Source organism: Geotrypetes seraphini, chromosome 19 (genome assembly GCF_902459505.1).
Source record: "Geotrypetes seraphini chromosome 19, aGeoSer1.1, whole genome shotgun sequence".
Taxonomy (NCBI): Eukaryota; Metazoa; Chordata; class Amphibia; order Gymnophiona; family Dermophiidae; genus Geotrypetes; species Geotrypetes seraphini.
This window is the reverse complement of record NC_047102.1, coordinates 40,994,272-41,017,125: the sequence shown is the minus strand read 5'-3', so window position 1 is coordinate 41,017,125 and position 22,854 is coordinate 40,994,272. Positions and strand designations below refer to the sequence as shown.

Below are 22,854 nucleotides of genomic sequence, written 5' to 3'. Positions count from 1 at the left end.
TGTCCCTGGTTCTGGGTGATGAGGTCCGGTCGCAGCGGTAGACTGATTGGCGGCTGTGCCGACATCTGGTACAGGCAGGGAAACCACACCTGTCTCGGCCAGTGGGGCGCAATGAAGATCACTGTGGCTGCCTCCTGCCTGATTTTCTGTAGCACTCTGTGGATGAGTGGTATGGGGGGAAAAGCATAGAGCAGGCGTTCCCCCCAATGTATGGAGAAAAGCGTCCCTGGTTTGACTGTATTGTGCCGGTCTTTTGGAGCAGAATTGAGGGCACTTCTTGTTGTCCTCTGCGGCGAGGAGGTCTCTTGTTGGGAGGCCCCATTTGTGGAAGAGATCCTGGGCTACCTCCGGATGGAGGGACCATTCGTGGGGGGTCCAGCTTTCTGCTGAGGCTGTCCGCCAGGGCGTTGTTCAGGCTCGGGAGGTAGGTGGCATAGATGAGAATGTTGGTTGATAAAGCAAATGTCCAGATTTTTTGGGTTTCCCTGCAGAGGGTGAGTGAGCCCGTGCTTCCCTGCTTGTTGATATAGAACATTGCCACCTTATTGTCTGTCTGGATCAGTAAGGTCTTGTTGGAGATCCAGGGAGCAAAGGCTTGTAGGGCATTCCAAATTGCCCTGAGTTCTAGCGGGTTGATGTGTTGTTTGGCCTCGGAAGGTGACCAGGGGTTCTCAGACGGAGGAGGTGGGCTCCCCACCCCTGTTTTGAGGCATCTGTGGTGAGTGCCAGTTGGTGTTGTGGCTGCTGGAAAAGCTTGCCCGTGTAAATTCTGTTGTTGCGAATTTTCTGATCCATTGGGACTCTGAGACAGAGGCTGTGTGTGTTGGTTCCAATTCTTTCTGAGGAACCACTGAAGGGGGTCGCATGTGGAGTTTGGTGCGTGGGACAACATGCACGGAGGCTGCTTGATGGCCCAGGAGGCGTAGTATTGTTCTTGCTGTGAATGTGTGTGTCTCTGATATTTGCTGAACCAGTTTTTTGTATTGCTTGTCCCCTTGAGTGGAGCAGAAAAGCTGCATTCAGGGGCGTGCAGATCCTTGCCCCAATGAATTCTATTGATTATGCTGGTTGTAGCACGGATTTTTTTGGTGTTTACCCCTGGGATTGCAGGAGTGACATCGTTGTATTGACTGCTGTTGTCGTTTTCCAGGCTGATGGACCCCCCCAGCAGCCAGTCGTCCAGGTAAGGGAACACGCATATGGCGCTCTTGCGGAGGTGTGCCGCTGCTACCATGACATATTTTGTGAAGACTCTCGGTGCAGAGGAGAGTCCAAAAGGGGCAGGACCCTGTATTGGAAGTACTGGGTTTGGGTCCTGAACCGCAGAAACATTCCTCGGGAGGAGTGCATAGGGATGTGTGAATACATATCTTGGAGGTCCAGTGAAGCCAGCCGGTCGTCCTTTTGAATTAGTGGTAGGATTGTTCTTAAGGAGTGCATGCGAAATTTCTCCTTGGTTACATACTTGTTTAGGCCTCGTAGGTCTAGGATGGGTCTGAACCCTCCTGTCTTTTTGGGGATGAGAAAATAGTGGGAGTAGAACCCTTGGTTGTGCTGTGACTTGGATACTGGTTCTATTGCTCTTGCTTGAAGGAGAGCTTTGATTTCTCTGAGGATGAGTTTTTTGGTGGGTTGGCTGGTGGGTGTGTAGCACCCATTTTTCTGTTCTTATCTTCTCCCAGGCTTTGTTGAATGCGGAGAGGCGGCCCCCAACAGGGGTGGAGGGCCTTGTTGATGAGTCAAAAGCTAGGCCCGGCTTTTGCGGTGGTGGAAGTAGCTGGCTTCTGCTGTTTTCCCTCCCTCTGGCGCTGCCTTTGCTAGTAAGGGGCGCTGCAGGGTTGTGCTTTCTGTCTGTGGGACGGCCCTCTTGTCTGGTTGTCGAAACGCCTTACGGTGTTATTTTGTCACCAATAGTGGTTGGTGCTATGCCGCCTTGGTGCCGGGGTTTTTACGAAGCCATCTGAGGAGAGGGTTTGGAGAGTTGTGCAATTGGCTTTCATTGTGTCCACTGTTTACGTGACTTTGTCTCCGAATAAGTTCTCTCCTGAGCAAGGTGCATCTGCGATATGCTCATGGGTGTCCTCGTGTAGGCCTGATGCCTGCAGCCATGCCAGGTGTCTGGATGCTATGGCCACTCCGGCCGTGCGGGCAGATGTTTCAAAAGCGTCAAAAATCGCTTTTATCATGTGTTTTCCGCATTCCTCCATTTTCTGTAATATGGGGGCTATGCAGGCTTTTCCCTCGGGGTGTAGCGTGTCTAGGGTTTCCTCTATTTTCCTCCGGAGGGCATCATTGTACAGGGTAAGGTGGAACAGGTGAGAGTCAATTTTGGCATTCAGTATGGAGCCATGGTGGACCTTTTTGACGGTAGCGTCCAGGGTCCTGCGTTCTTTTTCCGGAGGGTCGTTGGCCTGCAGGCAGTTGCTCTTAGCTTTCTTAAGGGCACTTTCTACTATGATGGACTGGTGAGGGAGCTGTGGTTTGTCAAAGCCCAGTGCCTCGCTGATCTGGACACGGCCGGGCCTGACCGTGGGGTTTTCCGGATCTGGTCCTGGCAATCTAGTAGCATTCTGTGAGCTAGTAGTGTGGCTATGGCCTTTTGCAACTTTAGGTATTTCAGCAGTCCCGGTGCTTCTTCTGTCGCCTCTAGCTCCTGAACTGGGGTGAGTGCCAGCTTGGAAACTACCTTCTGGAGGAACTTTGGATAAGTGAGGACCTCCGCCGGCATGTCGGACTGTGTTGTCCCAGACGCGTGCTCTGTGTCTGGGGTGTCTTGGGTTGTTGATGTGTGTGGGCTGCCCCTTGTTGAAGCATAGCTTTGCTGGTAGCGCCCACTGCGTTCGGAGGCATAGCCGTCTGTGGCTGGAGAGTGTGATGCGGCTGTCTCTGCTCCCTGCCTCCATGTTGCCGGTGGTTGCAGTGTCTGCTCTGCATTCGGTGCTGAGCTCTTGCTCTGCGCCCTTTGCCCGGAGAGTTGCTGTGCGATGAATCTGTTGAAAAAGTCGAACAATTGTCTGTGAGCGGTAGGAGTGGTCAGTTGGCGTGGCTGGATGTTGGGATCTGCGGCCGATGCACGTGGGTGCTCAGCCGGCTGATGGGGTCTGCCCCTGCTCCTGGTCCCGCGATCTTTCGACCTTCTGCGCCTCCGCCGTCTTGGTGAGGCTGCTGATGATGATGATGAAGAAGAGGGGGAGGAAGATGTTCTGTCTCCTTCATGTTCCCTCCTTGCAGGTTCTGGTGTGTTGGCTCCTGTGAGGCACATTGTCCTGTCCCTTTAGGTGTGCAGAGTTCTTTTCCATGCTTGCAAAGGCATTGTCTGTATCCAGGCTTGCCTTTTGCTGTGTCTGTGCCTTTAAGGGGGCGTGGCCCAGTGCACTGATATCATCCTGGGATGAGATCCAGGCAGTTTGAATCTCGGGGCTAAAGGCAGCATGGCTTCGATGGCCGCATGGCTTCGATTTTGAAATCGGAGCAGTCCCGAGTTGGTGCAGCTGGAATGGCCAGCGGACGGGATTGGAGACCCTCGGCCGTTTTTGCCACTGTCTGCACTTCTATGCTCTACCCTAGGCCATGAAGCAGCCGTCGGGGAGCTATCCTATAGTCGGAAAGTTTCAGGAGCAGCCTACTCTGTTTTTGCTGGGCTTCCTGAGGCAGCAGGTAAGCAGGGGTTGCTTTTTGGCTGCATTTTTTTTTTTTTTTTCTTCCTTCGCTGATCTTCCCCCTTGGTGTGCAGCTTTTGGAGCCGATTTCTTCTAGCCCTCTGAGACATTTTTAGGCACTGAGGGCAGGCTGCCATGAGGTGTGCTTCTCCTAGGCAATGGATACACACCTCATGGGGGGGGGGGGTCCAAGGAGCTCCTTTTTCGTTTGCAGTCTGGGCACTTCTTGAAACCTGGTTTTCCTGCAGGCTTTTCATTTTTTTTTTTTTTTTTTTGCCATTCTTCTTCTTTTCTTTCTTTCTGGGTCTTTTTTGTTGCTGTTGGTTTTTTTTTTTTTAATGGAGAGCTGTGATCCGTCCGTTTGGGAAGGGCGGATTAACTAAACTGGATTAGTGAGGGACAGCACAGGTATATATAGGGCTACCTGCACATGCTCAGATGAGGCTCCTAAAGCCTCACCTGAGCTCTGGGAGAGCAAATCCGAATTGAAAACGTAGATGACGTCACCAAAAGTGGGGCTGACTTATACTGCTTGTCCATGGAGAACCCTTGATATGTTAGCTAATTTTAAAAAAAGGAATTTGTCTTTGATTATACTTAACAAATCAACCCTTATTTGTCTGTGCCAGTTAGAATGGCCGATATTTGGTGTGGGCTGGCCCCCTCTGGCTCCCTGGAAGAGGACATAACCCGTCAGGTTTTTATGCATTCGTTTGCTGTCAGTTCCTCTTCCAGTCAGCCAATTTTTGCATTCCAATGGGAAAACCCTTCCACTGGACTCGTCTATCCCAGGGCTTTAAAATTAGCCCCACTCTATTCAGCACTGCCCTTGCTTCAGACCTTGCCAAATTCTTCCCTTCATCTGATTCCCAAGTCCTGCAGTATCCCGGGTTTTTTTATGAGTTCTGTCTGTCCAAATGTATTGGTGAAGTTTAAACTGTCAGTTGTTTAAAGCAGGAGAGGAGAGTAACCCTCCTCCTCCTTTTGTGATAAGGGCCATGAAGTGTTTAGCACTTCAAATGCAGTTTCTCCTGAAACAGATAAGTAGTTTTAGATTTAAAATGTTTATCTATATTTAGAAATGCATGTAAACGAAAAATATGATTTCTGGAACTTATATTCCATGCTAAAAAGAAGTTCTTTGTCCAAATTTAGTAGTTATTTGTCTAATTTAAAAATTCTGAAAAGGACTACATCTGTAATTTGATCTCTTTGATCTTTAAGCAACTCTCTCTCCTTTGTGAAATTCTGTAGGAAGGGGGAGTAAGTCTCTCCTGAGACCCATGTTGATTGTAAAAACAAAAAAAGAACAATGTTTAAACTTGTGAGTACAGTAAAACTTTGGTTTGGGAGCATAATTTGTTCCAGAAGCATGCTTGTAGTCCAGGGCACTCGTGTACAAAAATATACATACTTGTATTGCAAGCCCTTGCTCGTTTGGAACAGTCACTGCATTTCTGCAGCGTCATATAGAGAGGAACCATTGGCTCAGTTGTGAAAATGTGATGCTTCTATACTGTATGTATGTGTATTGCAAGACGTTACTGGTATAGCAAGTTAAAATTTAATCATTGCTTGTCTTATAGAACACTTGCAAACCAAGTTATTTGCAATCCAAAGTTTTACTGTATATTCCAATCTTTGTTTTGTATTTCTTTTTATAAATCATGTAAGCTTAGTATAAAAATGTAACTTTTAGGAATAAGAATTTAATTTTTAGGAATGCTTTTATAAGGAAGTAAATATTTTTGCCAGTCAGCTGATAGTGAAGGGACTGCTGCTTTAGAGAGCGCTTGTGTCAGACTACCCTGCTTTGGTTTTGTGCGGCAGTTTGGGCACTCGGGCTCAAAAAGGTTAGCCATCACTGGCCTAGACTGTTAAAATCCCTCCGCTCTGCATCTCATATGCAGACGGCGATATTTCTTTATCACAGAGCCTTTTGGACTCCTAATAAAATGGCCAAATTAACGATGTCCTCTGACAGCTCCTGTTGGACCTGCAAGTCCTCTGACGGTTCCCTAAGACATATGTTATATGATTGCCCCATGTTATGGCCTTTTGGTCTGCCATTTGGCATATGATTACTAAAATCTTCAATTTTCCTGATCCCTTTTCATTTGATGTTTTAATTGTTGGCTCAATGGCACTTTCAGCACCTCTAACTATATATCAAAACCGCCTGCTGACCATCCTCTTATTTCTCACTATACAAATTGTGCTCCAAAATTGGAAAGATTCCACGAAACTAGATTTGATATACTTGATGAGTGATATCTCTAGTTTATTTCATGCTTCGTTGGAAGCATTTCTTGTATTGTATTGCTATTTTCATACTCATAAAAACCAATAAAATATTTTCAACAGAAAAAAAAATAAAATACAGCATTATGAGAAATAGTAAAAAATTCCAAATACTATTTGAAAAGTACAAAAACACTTTTACATGAAAGCAAGAGAATTACAATTCATTGAGGCACAGAGTATATTACCAAAAAAAGAGACAAGATGTGTATATAGATGAATTGAAAGCCCTACTGAAACAGAATGGATGAATGGGGCTATAGAAACCTTTAAAGGTACTGCTCCACGGAGCTGGGAAGAGGGATTTTGGCAAGGGGTGAGTTGATCGCAAAGATCTTTAAGCCGGGTTGGGTGAAAACCCTGTCAGTCAATGAATCAAAATAGAGAAGATGTGTATATTAGATCAAATGATAGCCCATTGAAACAGAATGAATGATTGGGTTCTAGAAACCTTTAAAGGTTCTGGTCCGCTGAGCTGGGAAGAGGGATTCTGGCAGGGGGTGAGTTGATCGCAAGAATGGGTGAAAATCCTGTCAGTCAATTAATCTGTGGAATCAGGGCAGGTGAGGAAAGAAGAGAGAGTTTCATATTCATTAAAAAATAAAGCATTAAGAGAAATAGTCAAAATTCCAAGTAATATTTGAATAGTACAGGAACACTATTACATGACAGAGAGTGAATTATAATGCAATGAGGCACAGAGTATATTACCAAAATAAGACAAGATGTGTACATAGATGAATTGAAAGCCCTACTGAAACAGAATGGATGAATGGGGCTATAGAAACCTTTAAAGGTACTCCTGTGCTGAGCTGGGAGGAGGGATTTTAGCAGGAAGTGAGTTGATCGCAGGGATGTGTAAATCCCGGTTGGGTGAATGTCCTATCAGTCAATGAATCTTTAAAGGTACCACTCCACTGAGCTGAGAGAAGGGATTTTGGGCTGGATTCAGTAAAGTCCCGAAATCTATCCTATTCGTGTCCTATCCGTTTCCAATTCTGAAATGTTTACATTAGTTACTTTCTAGTTGCAGGAGATATGGATGCAGAGGGAGTCCTCAACGGCAGTGGCGTACCTGGCATGTGTGACACCCGGGGCCCATCATTTTTTGACACCCCCAGCATCTGTACTGAAAAACATGATTTTTAGTAACAAGCCTACACGTCACGCATGAGTACCTAGGAAAAGGCAGCATCTTACATACTGCAGTGAGAAGTACAATAGCAATACACCCATTGTAAAACTAAACAAGCCAGACTAGTACAGATCAATCCTACACCGTCAATCCTAACAGAAAACCATGTCTTTCGAACACACAGAACACAGAAAACACCTTCGCCTAGTATAGAATGTCATCACAAACTTACCCCTCCCCCTTTTACAAAACTGTAGTGTGGGATTTTAGCCATGGTGGTAATCAGCTCTGACGCTCATAGAATTCTGAGCATCAGAGCTGCTACCACCACAGGCTGGTGCTAAAAAACGCTCCACAGTTTTGTAAAAGGAGGGAATAAAATAGAAATACATAGCACAAAGGTTAAATTGAACCAGTAACAAGCTGGACTCTGCATACAAGTACATCACAGAAACAGTGACACATGTCTCCTAAAGCAATAAATAAATAGAAAATTTATCAAAGTTCTGTTTCTGCTTCGTAGATGATGTTTTCAAGTGCTAATGTGTGGCGGGTCTAACGATGTTATCAAACATTTGTTCAAAATACCTACATAGTTGTATAGAAAAATGCTTGCTATAAAACATGTTTGTTCATATAATTTTTTATTAAGGTTGTGATAAGGGCTGGTATTATACAGACTTGGACAGAAAGTGACAACACATAAGTATTAAATAACAGCCATTGCACTGTATCTGTATTACAAGCATCATGTTTATACAGTCAAGCCAAACACTTCACAAGTGTATTGGTCGTTTCGGCACTGTTATCCTTTGGGGAGACATTACATTTTTGTAACAAGATGGGTATAGGTGTGGCAGTAACTGTGCCTTAGTGGAAGGAGCATGGGTGGAGACTCTGCAGTACCTCTTGACAAAAGCTCCACTAGCAGGAGCACTTTGCCATAATTAGAAAGGTAATCCTTAAATGAAGTCTAGCAAGACCAGATATAAATTTCACCACATAAACTTGAGTGACATGGCAATCACCATCTTCTAGTGCAAACACATTTAGCTTAATGTAAATAATGAATTGAGAAATTGGAGGGTTCTTTGAGGAAACAGGGGTAACGAGAAGCAGCATGACATTTGAACCCTTAAGCTCAGGATGCTGAGACTGTTGCTATGACTACAACACCACACTATCCCCTGCATGTTGCTTAATGGTGCTGTTAGTGGCTTAGCCTAATATACCTGATATACTATGGAAACGTCACTCGCCCGCCCTTCACGATCTGCAGGGGATTTAAGTTCCGCTTGTGCGACACGACCGCACCCTGCAAGATGTCTGACCAACTGAGGGGCCGCACTTCAAATATGTTAACACAACCTGGGGAGTTATACAAATGGCGTCGCACGCATCTCACCCCAGCATGGGTGAAGAAGAAACAGGTCCTGCGCCTTCTTCTTTAAATCCTTTACCTTGCATATTTATTTTAAGCACACGCAGATGCCTTGTTGCACAAGTTTATGTGGCCAAATTTTGACCTGAGGGCCTGGGGGGGAGGTTGGAAGGGTGCGCCAATGCGGCATGAAAAATGGTCGGCGTGGGGCATGAGCAGCAGCAGCCGCTGAACCTGCCTCCGCCTCCTAGGCCACCTTCTTCTGAGCTTTCATCTGAACATCCAGAATCATAATTTATGAAACATCCAGAAACATAATTTATGAATACATTAATGGCAATTAACCATGTCCCCCTCCTACTACAAACAGTGCATCCAGTTTGCTGGCAATCCGATCCAGTTTGCTTGTCATCATTCTCAGGGTCCTCTGACACAATCTGGATGAGATCGTCAGTCATCCTGTTTACTGATGCTCTCCCACGCTCAGCAATTTGGAATAGCGTGCCAGACCCCATCCTCATCATTTCCACCACCCCAGGAATGTCAACCTCTGTGTCCTAAATGGGTGGAGGGACATTCAGGGTTGCTAAGTCACAAAAAGTGGACCCAATAATAGAGCATTATCTTGCAGATCTGTCACTGTTACAGACAAGGATCAACATTTATGCGAGGGGAACTCTTACCACTTGAGTCATTCTGTCCCTCTAATCACTGCAGTATCGAGCCTGTGGTGGGAAGAGTGCCCTTGAAGGAACCTGTGATGTTTAGGCGGAGGGGGCGTAAGAATAAGATGGTAGCGTATAACGAACAAGTTACTTACAGAACGTGGGGTCAATGCACGTTCGTTGAACTGTTTACTCCAGGCCCAGTTCATTGTCTCAAATATCCCTAAGTCTTCCCTTTCAGAGAAACAGAATTCTCTCGTTGAGAGAGAAGAGATCCGCTAGCCGCAGCACTTCTCTGCGAGCACAGACTGACAGTATTGGTATTAGATCGTCAGTCTGCCTGTTTATTGACCCAAAATCAGAATTCTAAAGTTGGGCAACGTGCATGACACCATCCTTGTCAGCTACAACACCCTCATTGTATCAACAGCTGTTGACAAAATGGGTGGAGGAACAGTTCAGGTGGTGGCTGAAATAGGTCTCTTCCTGAACAGGATGCTTTGAGGGGGGATAGCATATCAGAAAAGAAACAAACCCCCCCCCCCAACACAGAAGAATACATGAACATTCAACACCTAGAAAACAACCTGGCTAACAGAAGTTGCACACGACTACTCTTTAAAATATGTCCGAATCTGAAAGCACATTTTAGTGTAACTAGTTGGTATGAGTCACAGAACAGCAGTGATTTTAATTATAACATGCCATGTTTAAACTCAATTACATGTAATGTCTACGTAAAAAGCAATATAAACTGTGAATAAATATTTTATGGTTCAAACACTTTACAGGTAACAGAAGGCAAAGACTCTTTCCAGAATGGGGCCACCAACAGGAGTGCTGTGACCTGCAATGTAGTTAGTCGTGATCGAGCGGTGTCCAAGCAGGTTTGAAAGGAAGCCTGCAGAGAGAAGAGGACAGACAGGTTAAGTAGTCAATCTAGCAAAAGGGTAGGCCGGAGGGCAGGGCAGAGAGAAGCGGTGTCCAAGCAGCTTCGAAAGGGAGCCTGCAGAGAGAACAGGACAGACAGGTTAAGTAGTCAGTCTAGCAAAAGGGTAGGCCAGAGGGAGAGGCAGAGACATTTCAAGCAAGAGGGAGACTCACTGGAGGACAGCAAAGACTCTTTCCAGAATGGGGCCACCAAAAAGAGGTGCAGTGACCTGCAGTGTAGTTAGTGGTGGTCGAGCGGTGTAGTTACTAATCGTGGTCGAGCGGTGTCTAAGTAGCTTCGAAAGTGAGCCTGCAGAGATAAGCGTTGTCCAAGCAACTTCGAAAGGGAGCCTGCAGAGAGAAGAGGACAGACAGGTTAAGTAGTCAATCTAGCAAAAGGGTAGGCCGGAGGGCAGGGCAGAGAGAAGCGGTGTCCAAGCAGCTTCGAAAGGGAGCCTGTAGAGAGAACAGGACAGACAGGTTAAGTAGTCAATCTAGCAAAAGGGTAGGCCGGAGGGAGAGGCAGAGACATCTCAGGCAAGAGGAAGACTCACCGGAGGACAGCGAAGACTCTTTCCAGAATGGGGCCATCAACAGGAGGTACAGTGACCTGCAGTGTAGTTAGTGGTGGTCAAGCGGTGTAGTTATTAGTCGTGGTCGAGCGGTGTCCAAGTAGCTTCAAAAGGGAGCCTGCAGAGAGAAGCGCTGTCCAAGCAGCTTCGAAAGGGAGCCAACAGAGAAAAGAGGACAGACGGGTTAAGTAGTCAGTCTAGCAAAAGTGTAGGCCGGAGGGTGGGGCAGAGAGAAGCGGTGTCCAAGCAGCTTCGAAAGGGAGCCTGCAGAGAGAAGAGGACAGACAGGTTAAGTAGTCATTCTAGTAAAAGGGTAGGCCGGAGGGAGAGGCAGAGACATCTCAGGCAAGAGGAAGACTCACCGGAGGACAGCGAAGACTCTTTCCAGAATGGGACCACCAACAGGAGTGCTGTGACCTGCAATGTAGTTAGTCGTGGTCGAGCGGTGTCCAGGCAGGTTTGAAAGGAAGCCTACAGAGAGAAGAGGACAGACAGGTTAAATAGTCAGTCTAGCAAAAAGTGTAGGCCGGAGGGCAGGGCAGAGAGAAGCGGTGTCCAAGCAGCTTCGAAAGGGAGCCTGTAGAGAAAAGAGGACAGACAGGTTAAGTAGTCAATCTAGCAAAAGGGTAGGCCGGAGGGAGAGGCAGAGACATCTCAGGCAAGAGGAAGACTCACCGGAGGACAGCGAAGACTCTTTCCAGAATGGGGCCATCAACAGGAGGTACAGTGACCTGCAGTGTAGTTAGTGGTGGTCAAGCGGTGTAGTTATTAGTCGTGGTCGAGCGGTGTCCAAGTAGCTTCAAAAGGGAGCCTGCAGAGAGAAGCGCTGTCCAAGCAGCTTCGAAAGGGAGCCAACAGAGAAAAGAGGACAGACGGGTTAAGTAGTCAGTCTAGCAAAAGTGTAGGCCGGAGGGTGGGGCAGAGAGAAGCGGTGTCCAAGCAGCTTCGAAAGGGAGCCTGCAGAGAGAAGAGGACAGACAGGTTAAGTAGTCATTCTAGTAAAAGGGTAGGCCGGAGGGAGAGGCAGAGACATCTCAGGCAAGAGGAAGACTCACCGGAGGACAGCGAAGACTCTTTCCAGAATGGGGCCATCAACAGGAGGTACAGTGACCTGCAGTATAGTTAGTGGTGGTCGAGCGGTGTCCAAGCAGCTTCAAAAGAGAGCCTGCAGAGAGAAGAGGACGGACAGGTTAAGTAGTCAGTCTAGCAAAAGGGTAATGCGGAGGGAGGGGCAAAGAGAAGCAGTGTCCAAGCAGCTTTGAAAGGGAGCCAACAGAGAAAAGAGGACAGACAGGTTAAGTAGTCAGTCTAGCAAAAGGGTAGGCTGGAGGGAGAGGCGGAGACATTTCAGGCAAGAGGGAGACTCACTGGAAGACAGCAGACACTCTTTCCAGAATGGGACCACCAACAGGAGGTGCAGTGACCTGTAGTGTAGTTAGTGGTGGTCGACCGGTGTAGTTTAGTCGTGATCGAGCGGTGTCCAAGCAGCTTCGAAAGGGAGCCTGCAGAGAGAAGAGGACAGACAGGTTAAGTAGTCAGTCTAGCAAAAGGGTAGGCCGGAGTGAGAGGCAGAGACATTTCAGGCAAGAGGGAGACTCACCGGAGGACAGCAGAGACTCTTTCCAGAAGTGGCACACCACCGGATGTCTCAACAGTGTAGCGTAGTGTATGTTGATGTACAGTGTTGGTATATTTTACGGTGTAGGGGGTGGGAGTGTGGAGGTAATAGGAGAGTGGAAGTGAAGGTGTTTTTTTGGTATTTTTTTGTTTTTATGGGGTGGAGGGGGTGGGAGTGTGGAGGTTATAGGATAGTGAACGTGAAGGTGTATTTTTATATTTTTTTTGTTTTTATGGGGTGGAGGGGGTGGGAGTGTGGAGGTTATAGGATAGTGAACGTGAAGGTGTATTTTTATATTTTTTTTGTTTTTATGGGGGTGGAGGGGGTTATAGGGGAGTGGAGGTGAAGGTATTTTTTAAATTTTTTTATTTTATGAGGGTGGGGGGAGTGGGAGTGTGGAGGTTGTAAGAAGGTGGAGATTGGAAAACGGGGGAAAAGAGAGTAGTAGAGGGTGGGGGTGTGGAGGAGGGATGGATAATTTGTTAGGGGTGTGTGGGAAAGAGAACACTTGAACACTAAGAGAGACAGAACACTAACGCTGAGAGAGAGAGAATATTAACAGTGAGAGAGACAGAACACTAACAATTGAAAAGGCAATGCAGACAACTAGAAAGAAAATGGAGAAAAAGTAGCCAAGATGCCACGAAAAAAGCATGGAGAACACTACACCAAAAATACAAACACAAGCTGAAAGCAAAACATACTACACAAAGCAAATAGGAGAAGGTTCCCAAGACACAAAAAAGCTATTCCAATTACTAAAAGAACTCACAGACACCACACCATATCTAACCAATAACAAATACTGCCTGTGACCTTAATCACTGTCCCACCATACCTATTGAAAACCTCCAATACACTATTCCGCACCCTACTCCTACAATGGATGCAAATTCAACTCATAGATGGACAATTCCCACAAGACCTCAGCGAAATGATCATTACTCCGATCCTAAAAGACCCCAAAGGAGCTATGGACCAACCTTCCAACTACAGACCCATTGCCTCAATCCCACTTTACGTTAAGCTGATGGAAGGCCTCGTAGCTAAAGCCCTAAATGACTACCTAGAAAACCACAATCTACTCCACCCCACACAGTCTGGCTTCAGAACCAACTATAGCACGGAGACCCTACTAGGAAGACTCATGGATATCGTGAAACAATACCTCAGCACAGGCAAAAAAATGCTGATCATACAACTAGATCTCGCTGCAGCCTTCGATCTAGTAGACCTTTTACATCCTTTTACAAATTCTAGACTCAATAGGAATTACTGTAAAGGTACTAACATGGTTCAAAGGATTCTTACAAACCAGAACTTATAGAGTCAAAACAAACAAAGAAAAATCAGAACCATGGTCCCCAAGGATCATCCCTATCTCCCACACTCTTCAACATATACATTGCCTCCCTAAACTCATACCTAGTGTGGGACCGGGATCCTGGCGAGGCCTAGTAGCTCCGCAGAATCCTAGTCTTGGCGCGAGCATAAGGGTGGTGGAACACATCTTGCCTGGTGTCTCCCATAAATTGCACACCAAAATGGCCTGGTTTGTCCAAATGTTATACTTTTATTGAACATCAATGAAAGTTCCAAACAAAAAGGTCAAAATTTGGCATCAATACAAAAACCAAACGTTCCAGTTTTCTCTGCTGCTTCTTTCCTCATACACGCCAGTTCTAATCCCAGCACCGGCTGTGCTTTCAGAGATAAGTTCAAAACAATAATAACACAAAATACAGTTCATCCTATATGCCACCTTCAAGGTAAGCCAGAACAGTTCATGCCTCTGGTGATGGTTTAGGATATAAGGCTTTTAACAGTATTGGCACTAAAGCTGTTTGTGGTAACCTTGAACAGCAATTCCCCTTAGTAGGAGCAGAGAGGCCGGTTCTCCTACAGGTGTTGCCACTCTTTCCAATCATCTAAGCTCAAGGTAAATTCTGTAGCTCCCAGCACAGGTTCAAAACAGTTTATAAAAATACTTTCAAAACACAAAACTCCAAAAATGAAAAAACCCTTCACAAAGGAAAAGAAAATTCAGGCTTTCCAAACCTACTCCCATTCCATGGGGTGCTCTTCCCCATGAGACATAACATTGTTCTCCAGCCAGTCCATATCACAAACCTCAGACTGTACTTCAGGGTTTTCCATTTCCCACTCCAGGTGAGAACCTTCCTGTGCTGGCCATAAGTTAACTGCTCTAGCTGACTTCCTTCTCAGCTTTTCCTCAGCTTCCAGTCCCAGCTGCCTCTCCTCTCCTTCTGACAAGGGAAGCTCAGAAAAAGGGAGACTTGGCCAGCAACCACGCCCCCTAACAGCAGAGTCAGCTAAACTCTTAAAGAGCCCTGTCCTTCTAGTTCCTGCCTGAGCTCTGTGAACTTTTAAAGGGGCAGGCTCACTCTTGACATTGTGCACAGGATTTCCACTATACCCAGGATGTTTCTTCAACTTAGTCACTGGAACTTTAGTGATACTTACAGGAGCTTTTCCCTTGGCTTTATTAGGCCTAGCCGGATCCCTGTCACACTAGACAAAATAGGAATTACCTCCTACAGCTATGCTGATGACATCACCATATTCCTCCCCTTCAATCAACATGAACCCTCTATGTTAGGAACAATAAAAGGAACACTTGAAACAGTAGCAACATGGATGAAAGCACACAAACTAAAACTTAACCCTGACAAAACAAATTTCATCCTCCTAGAAAACAGCAGAGCACCAACCTTGACCAACCTAGTGATAAACACAATCTCATACTCCATCCAACCCATGCTAAAACTCCTCGGAGTGATGATAGACAGGGGCTGTACCATGCAACCACAAATCAACAAAATAATAAAAACATCATTCGCAACTATGAGAAACCTAAGACAAGTACGAAAATTCTTCGACAGAAAACAATTCCAACTAGTGGTTCAATCACTGATCCTTGGCCTAATTGACTACTGCAACATACTATATCTCACCTGCCCAACAACCGCGATAAAACAACTTCAAACAATACAAAACACAGCCCTAAGACTTATCTACTCACTAAATAAATACGACCACATCACAGAGGCGTACCATGACTCACACTGGCTCCCAATACAAGCCAGAGTGCATTTCAAATTCCACTGCTTACTATTCAAAGCTATAAACGGAGACAGCCCTACCTACTGGAACAATAGACTAACTCATTCCACCTCAACCAGACACAGGAGAACCCATACAATATTCACACACCCACCAACCAAAACTGTCAAATGAAAAAAAATATATAACAACCTACTGGCCACCAGAGCAGCGAAACTAGACCGACAACTCACCAATCTGCTGACTTTGACCACAGACTACAAAACCTTCAAAAAAGAAACAAAAACCCTACTCTTCAAAAAATACATAAAACCAATATAACTCAATCAAACAAGCCCCGAACTCCCCCCTGCAATGCCATCTACCCATCAACAAACCTGCAATACCATCTACCCATCAACAAACCAGGAAATGTTCAAACTATTCCCTAATATCTAATATAATAAAATGCTAGACCGCGCATGCGCACTCAAAAGTCGTGTTCCCTGACCCGTCGCGGAAACACGACTGCGCATGCGCGCCCCTGGCTCTCACTGTGCACTATGCTCAAGCTGCTGCCATGGCTCCTCTCTCGAACTGCAGCAGGATCGAGAGAGGAGCTGCGGCGGGGGCTTGAGCATAAGCGCCATTGTTGTCCCCCTACCTAGCCGCGAGGCTGCGGCGGCCTTCCTCGCCCGGCTCTCACGGCTGGCGGCCGGCGAACCCTAATGCTGACATTGAATCCAAGTAAACAACCGGGGCTGCCTAAAGAAACAAAGTTTCACGGTGCTTGGCCCGCCAAACAATTCCTGCCGTTGCCAAAATTTGCCCCACCGTTCCTTCCCTTCCTCCATCAGGTACAGTTCAGCTCCGCCTATGTTAAAAGGAGCTGCTTTGAAATTGGAGCCCTGCCGCCACCGTAACACGTTCCCTCTGCCGCGGTCCCATATGTCAGAGAAGGGGCGGGACCAAGGCAGAGGGGAAAGTGCTACGGCAGTGGCAGGCTTCCGATTTTGACGCGGCTCATTTTAACATTGGTGGATTCACTGCACCTGATGGAGGGAGGGAAAGGTGGTTGTGCGCTGTTGAGCCCCTCTTTGCCCTCAGACCCTCTCCTAACTGCTCCCTCCTGTCTCAGACCACTGGGGGGAGGTGCCTGTCTTCAGCTGCAGGGATGGAGGGAGGGAAGAAGAAAGAAGGGGCCCTGGCAAGCGAGTTATCAAAAGCCAACCATAGCCTGGGACCCCTACATGGTATGAATAATGACCAGACAACAAAAGGTAAGAAAAATAATTGTATTTTCTGTTTTGTGATTACAATATGTCAGATTTGAAATGTGTCTTGAGGGAGGCTGCTGCCGCGGCTTTGGACAGAGGGGCACCATTTTCGTAGGAGCCGGCCTTTGGAGAGCCATGGGACGCGGGGACGGATGCGGGAGGGGCTGCCGCTGCGAAGGGCTTTGGTGGGGGAGCCAGCCAGACCGCGAGTGTGGGGACGTTGTAAGCGCGGATTGGTCAAGGAGCCGCCGCTGCCAAGGCTTTGAAATTGCTCTCCCACCGTCACTCCCTCCCGCCCCGGCTCTGCCTCTGCCCCTGCCCAGGTTCAAAAGCAGGAGAGGCGGTCATCTAACACCCGTTAATCTAACGGGCTTAAACACTAGTCTCTTAATATCTTAGTAATATGTACTTCTTAATATCTTAATCAACTCGTGTAATCCGCCTTGAACCGCAAGGTAAAGTCGGAATAGAAATCACTAATGTAATGACCTAATAATAATAATTTTTTTTTTGTATACTGCTATACCAGAAGTTCGAAGCGGTTCACAACAGAGTAAAAAATACATACGATCAATAAATATTAAGTACATTAAAACAGTAAAAAAAAAAAATGCATGAATTAAAAGTAGAAAAGCAAGAGAAGTAAACAGTGCCACAACTAAAATGTATATAAGACTTTCAGATGGCTATTTCAATATCAATTCAATAGAAATAGGAACTTCTTCCTTATTCCAACTTAGCAATCTGTTACTATCACTTATTGTTACTAGACCCTCAGCGTCACCACTCAGAACTCAAACATATCACCGTTCTGAGCTTTACGTGACCAATCCTCACTGGGTCCAAGTTATTACTTATTTTTACTTTTTCAATTGAGGAAGTCGATAGTGCTAAAAGGGGTGGAGCCTTGATAAAGCGGTTTCCCGCGAAACATGTCGGCTATGTCACCCTGCTTGATCTAAAAATATCTCTACCAGAGACAACCACATTAAAGCTAAGTAAAATAAGCTAACTAAAATGAATAAGTATTTGAATATATAAACTCTTGAAAAAGTAAAAATAAGTAATAACTTGGACCCAGTGAGGATTGGTCACGTAAAGCTCAGAACGGTGATATGTTTGAGTTCTGAGTGGTGACGCTGAGGGTCTAGTAAGTGATAGTAACAGATTGCTAAGTTGGAATAAGGAAGAAGTTCCTATTTCTATTGAATTGACAACTAAAATGTAAACATGTTAAACAGGCGTCTTTAGCGATTTTCTAAAGTCAGAATAAGAAGTAGCCTCTAGTATAGGTTTTCCCAGCCATGTATTCAATTTAGCGGCCTGAGTGGTAACATTCTATCAAAAAACTTCTTATAGCGGCATGATTTTAAAGAAGGGTAATTAAATAAATTTATTCTGCGTGTATTTTTATTAGAATAATTCAAAGAAAACTGAGAAGCAAGATAATCTGGTAACATCCCAAATACTGCTTTGTAACAAATGCAGTGAACAGGTGATCGAGGCAGACAGCGTGCCAGACTTTAAGAATAAATGGGATACCCATGTGGGATCCCTACGAGGGTCAAGATAAGGAAATTGGGTCATTAGGGCATAGACAGGGGGTGGGTAAGCAGAGTGGGCAGACTTGATGGGCTGTAGCCCTTTCCTGCCGTCATCTTCTATGTTTCTATGATGGGTCATTTGGCCTTTATCTGCCATCATGTTTCTATGTTTCTATAATCAGAAAGTTTTATGACATCACAATGCAGGTGTAAAGAGCCTTAGCCTATAGGAAGAGGAGATGCAAATGTTAAGAGCCTTAGCCAATAGGGAGAGGAGGAGAGAGTGGCTGCTGCAGACACCAGAAAGTATTTCTTCACAGAGAGAGTGGTTGATCATTGGAACAAGCTTCCAGTGCAGGTGATCGAGGCAGACAGCGTGCCAGACTTTAAGAATAAATGGGATACCCATGTGGGATCCCTACGAGGGTCAAGATAAGGAAATTGGGTCATTAGGGCATAGACAGGGGGTGGGTAAGCAGAGTGGGCAGACTTGATGGGCTGTAGCCCTTTTCTGCCGTCATCTTTTATGTTTCTATGACTCTGGACTCTACTGGCAACCAACAAAGTTTTTGATAAAAAGCGTGATGTGCTCCCATTTTTTTAGTCCAAAAATGAGGCGAACCATAGTGTTCTGAATCATTCTCAAATTTTTGAGTATTTTTTATAAACCCCTAAGTATATAATATTACAATAATCTCAAATATTCAAAATGGATGTCTGCACCAACAAATGAAACGAAGGTTCATCAAAAAACTTCTTAATGGTGCGGAGCTTCCATAAGACCACAATACATTTCTTAAATAGTAGGTCATATGTTTTTCCAGAGTCAGATGTTTGTCGAGAGATAAACCCAGAATTTTTATAGATTGTTCAATGTTATATTCTCGTCCGCTCACATGGATCATGTTTTCTTTCATCTTTTCGTTAGGGCGTTGCTAAGAAGAATTTGGTTTTCTCTGTATTTAATTTTAATTTAAAAACAGTCATCCAAAGCTCAATCTGATTTAAAATGTTAGTTAAAAAAGTGATAAAATCAGATGACAAACAGGTTAACGGAATAACCACAGTGATGTCATCTGCATAAATATAAAAGTTGAGCTTTAGACTTTGCAGCAAATTACCCAATGAAATAAGATAAATATTAAACAATGTTGGAGATAGAGGGGAGCCCTGGGGCCCCCCCCCCGCAAATGTTGTTCCAGGTGTAGGATAAATTATCATCCTTAAACACCCGGAAGGATCTTTTGCCCAAGAAATCCTGGAACCAGTTTAAAACATTTCCTGCAATGCCAATGGATTCCAGACAATCCAGTAGAATGGTATGCGCCACGAGATCAAAGGCACAGCTGAGATCCAAGTGTAAAATGATAGCGCTAGTGCCTTGAATGAAAAGGGAATATAAATAATTCAGTAGGGAGGCCATAACTGTTTCTGTACTAAAGCCGGACCTAAAACCGGATTGGTTATTATGCAAGATGTTAAACTTATCTAAGTAGTCAGTTCTGCATTTACCATCCCCTCCATTAACTTAGTAACCAACGAAATCTGTAAAAGCCCATATGGGTGAAAATCCCGTCAGTCAACGAATCTCTGGAGACAGGGCAGGTGAGGAAAGAAGAGAGAGAGACCTTTAAAAATACAGCAGTATGAGAAATAGTCAAAATTCCAAATACTATTTGAAAAGTACAAAAACACTTTTACATGAAAGAGAGAGAATTAGAATTCAATGAGGCACAGGGTATATTACCAAAAAAGAGACAATATGTGTATATAGATGAATTCAAAGCCCTACTGAAACAGAATGAATGAATGGGGTTCTAGAAACCTTTACAGGTACCGCTCTACTAAGCTGGGAAGAGGGATTTTGGCAGGAAGTGAATTATTGCAGTGATCTATAAAGGCCGGGTGGGTGTGAATGCTTGTGGGGGGTTGGGTGTGTTGCATGTGTGTTGGTTTATTTAGAAGGAAGCAGAGTAAAAGAGTAGCATGCAAGTAAATAGAGAAAAAAAAAACAACCGTTGGAGAAGAAAAGCAGTCAGAGAGCAGTATGCATGTAAAGTAAATGAGTTCATATAGAGGTTAGGCTTCAGAAAAAAGGATGGATTGAAACATCTAGGTCTTACTTCCATTGAAAGTAAAACCTGGATGTCTGAATGCATCCTCCTTTTTCTGGAGTCAGGAGACATATTCCGAAACACAGCGATGCAAAATTTCAGGTAATTCAAGTCTAGCACCAAAGCACAAGTGTCCGGAAAGGTTGCAGCTTGCACCGTGTCCTCCTGCTCTGTCGCCCTCGCGCTTGAGCCCCTTTCACGCCGCTGTAAACCACGCCCCTGAGCTTGGATAGGTCGACGGGTTCGTTGTCCATCTCCGGGCAGTGGAGACCGCTGGGTGGCGCGCGCCAAGTCCTCGTGCCTGGGCAGCTGTGGGAGCGAAGCCCGGTGGGCACGTGCGGGGGGACCCTTTGAAGACGGCTCCAAAACGGTGTCTTTTTATTTTTTATTGCACTTGTTTTGTAACTTTCCGTCGATGGGGTTGTGGGGGGTCGTTGCCAGCCCGAAGCCCCCCCTAGCCAAGAGGCCCGACCATTCTTTAGGTTTGACGGTCATGAAGTAACCATGGTTTTTTTTGAGGGGGAGAAAGAACGGCTAAGTGGAGTCGTGTCCCCCCCCTCAAAAAAAGAGGGTTACTTCCTAAGCGGCAAAACCAGAAAATGGGCCTGGGGTCGCTCGCGCGCAAATGTCCTTCGCGCGATTCGTGAGGCAGAAGCTGCGGAGCCAGAGCCAGAGCCAAGGTGAAGTTTTGCCCAGCTCCGATGGAGGCCACGTGCCGTGAGTTGTCCTCTTTTTTGGTCTTAACTCCTTGACTTTGCACTTCGTTCATCTGGGATTTGCTGAATGGGGGGGGGGGGGGGGAAATATTTCACTTCGTCCTATTGACTTGGTTTTTTCTCTTTTTTTTCTTGTTCTTAATGGCCCGATGGTTTTATTTTTTGGTAGCCTCTTCAGCCCCCCCTTTGCCCTCTCCAACTCCACACTGGTGCTGTGTTGTAAACAAAAAAGACTCTAATTGCCCCAAATTTCCATCTTTTAGGTGAAGTTACAGAGAAAGACTTTTAAAACCAAGAAGAGAAATTTTTTTTCACACTTAATGGCCAGGTACTAGGGACCATGAGAACAGGCTACTGGTCTTGATGGACCAAGGGTCTGACCCAGGAAGGCTAGTTTTATCTTCTTATGACTCTGGCCTCAACCTGACTTTTTTTTTTTTTTTTTTTGCGCCAGCAAGTGAATTGAACCTGTGCATAATATGCTTTATAATGCATTTTAACACTTGTATATACATATGGAAAGGGTTCAGAGTTAAAGTCCTGGGCAAGTAGATGGGAAGGGGGGGGGGGATTTGTTCACAGATGTTTGGGGCTTGCATAGAACTAAAACTGCACTGGTATGGTAATCTTTGTTTGTTTTGAATTTTATAATGAAGGAAATAAATGGGGTTGGGTGGGGGTGAGCAGGGCTAGGGGGCCCAGTGTACTTCTGTGCCTAGCCCTGGATGTGGGGGTTGAGGTCCATGGGAATGGTCGCCTGGGCCCCTGCTGTGCCTGCTCTAGGGTGATTTAAGGGCCTTCCCCGCTCTGGCTGTGGGTACCAGACAACATATTTTTATATTATCCCAGGACAAGCAGGCAGCATATTCTCAACAGGTGGGTGACGCCACCAACGGAGCACCGCAGCGGACAGCCACGCAAGCAGACTTGCGTGAAGATCTTTTAAGAGCTCACGAGTGCTGCACCGCGCATGCGCGAGTGCCTTCCCGCCCGAGTTAGGGCGTACGTCTCCTGTGAAGTACCTCAGTTCAACGTTTTCCACACAGCTGAGAAATACTGTTTACTTCAGCTCTGCAGTTCATCGTCGCCTTTTCGCACTGCAGCTTTGTTATTTTCTTCAAGTCGCCTTGCCAGCACGTCATGTAAGTTTTACATCTGTTAAAAAAAAAAACCCAACCCAACCAAAACTTTTTCTTTGTATTTTTTGGTCAGCGGCCTCTGGACTTAGGCCTGGCCGCTGAGCCTCGTTGATTCGTCGGTTCCATTTTTTTCTATGTCTCGGCCTCTTACCGGTTTTAAAAAGGGTAACCAGTGCGGCCGGGTCATTTCCATCACCGACCCTCATCGTTGGTGCGCTGCCTGCCTGGGACCAGAACATTGTCCTGACACTTGTCCACACTGTGCTATCCTTCAACCTCGAGCCCTTCGCAGATGCTGTGCTAAAATTCTTCAACTGTTTGGCACTATGGAACTGTCTGCGGATAAGGCCTCGACCCCAACCTCGGGAGTGGCCTCGACTAAGACCTCGACCTCGAAGGCCTCGTCTGTGGCCCCTCTGAAGGTTTCGTCTATGTGGGTAAGTCTCCTGTTTCTCCTTCAGGTCCCTTCCTAAGAAGCCTCCAGAGTCTCAGGCATTCCAGGCAGTGAGTGCAGTCCTGCTAGCCTCTACGAGACCTCCAGCTAAGCGTGCCTCCAAACATAGGGAATACTCATCCTCAAGTTCGCTCTCCTTGGAGCGCACTGCTGCACCTTCTAGACCTGATCCTTTGGTCTCGGTGCCTATGTTCGAGGGCATGTTTAAAAGACATTTTGACCACTCAGATTACCTCGGTCCTGGATCAACTTGTCCCTGCCTCGACCCTGCTTCCTACGACCAGCC

The 22,854-nt window shown here is 45.9% G+C and overlaps 1 long non-coding RNA gene across 16 annotated transcripts in view; it reads right to left on the bottom strand.

Moving 5' to 3' along the window:
• Nucleotides 1-7,634: 7,634 nt before the first annotated feature.
• LOC117352217 overlaps nt 7,635-22,854 on the bottom strand; it is a 110,450-nt gene continuing 95,230 nt past the window's right edge. For 11 of the 16 annotated variants that reach the window (XR_004537615.1, XR_004537621.1, XR_004537617.1 and 8 more), the window contains 4 exons: nt 12,012-12,145; nt 10,626-11,808; nt 10,246-10,422; nt 7,635-10,042 (listed from right to left, as the gene is read on the bottom strand). This is a non-coding gene — a long non-coding RNA (uncharacterized LOC117352217). The remainder of the gene's footprint in view (nt 10,043-10,245; nt 10,423-10,625; nt 11,809-12,011; nt 12,146-22,854) is intronic. The other 5 variants (XR_004537618.1, XR_004537611.1, XR_004537616.1 and 2 more) reach the window with 5 other exon arrangements.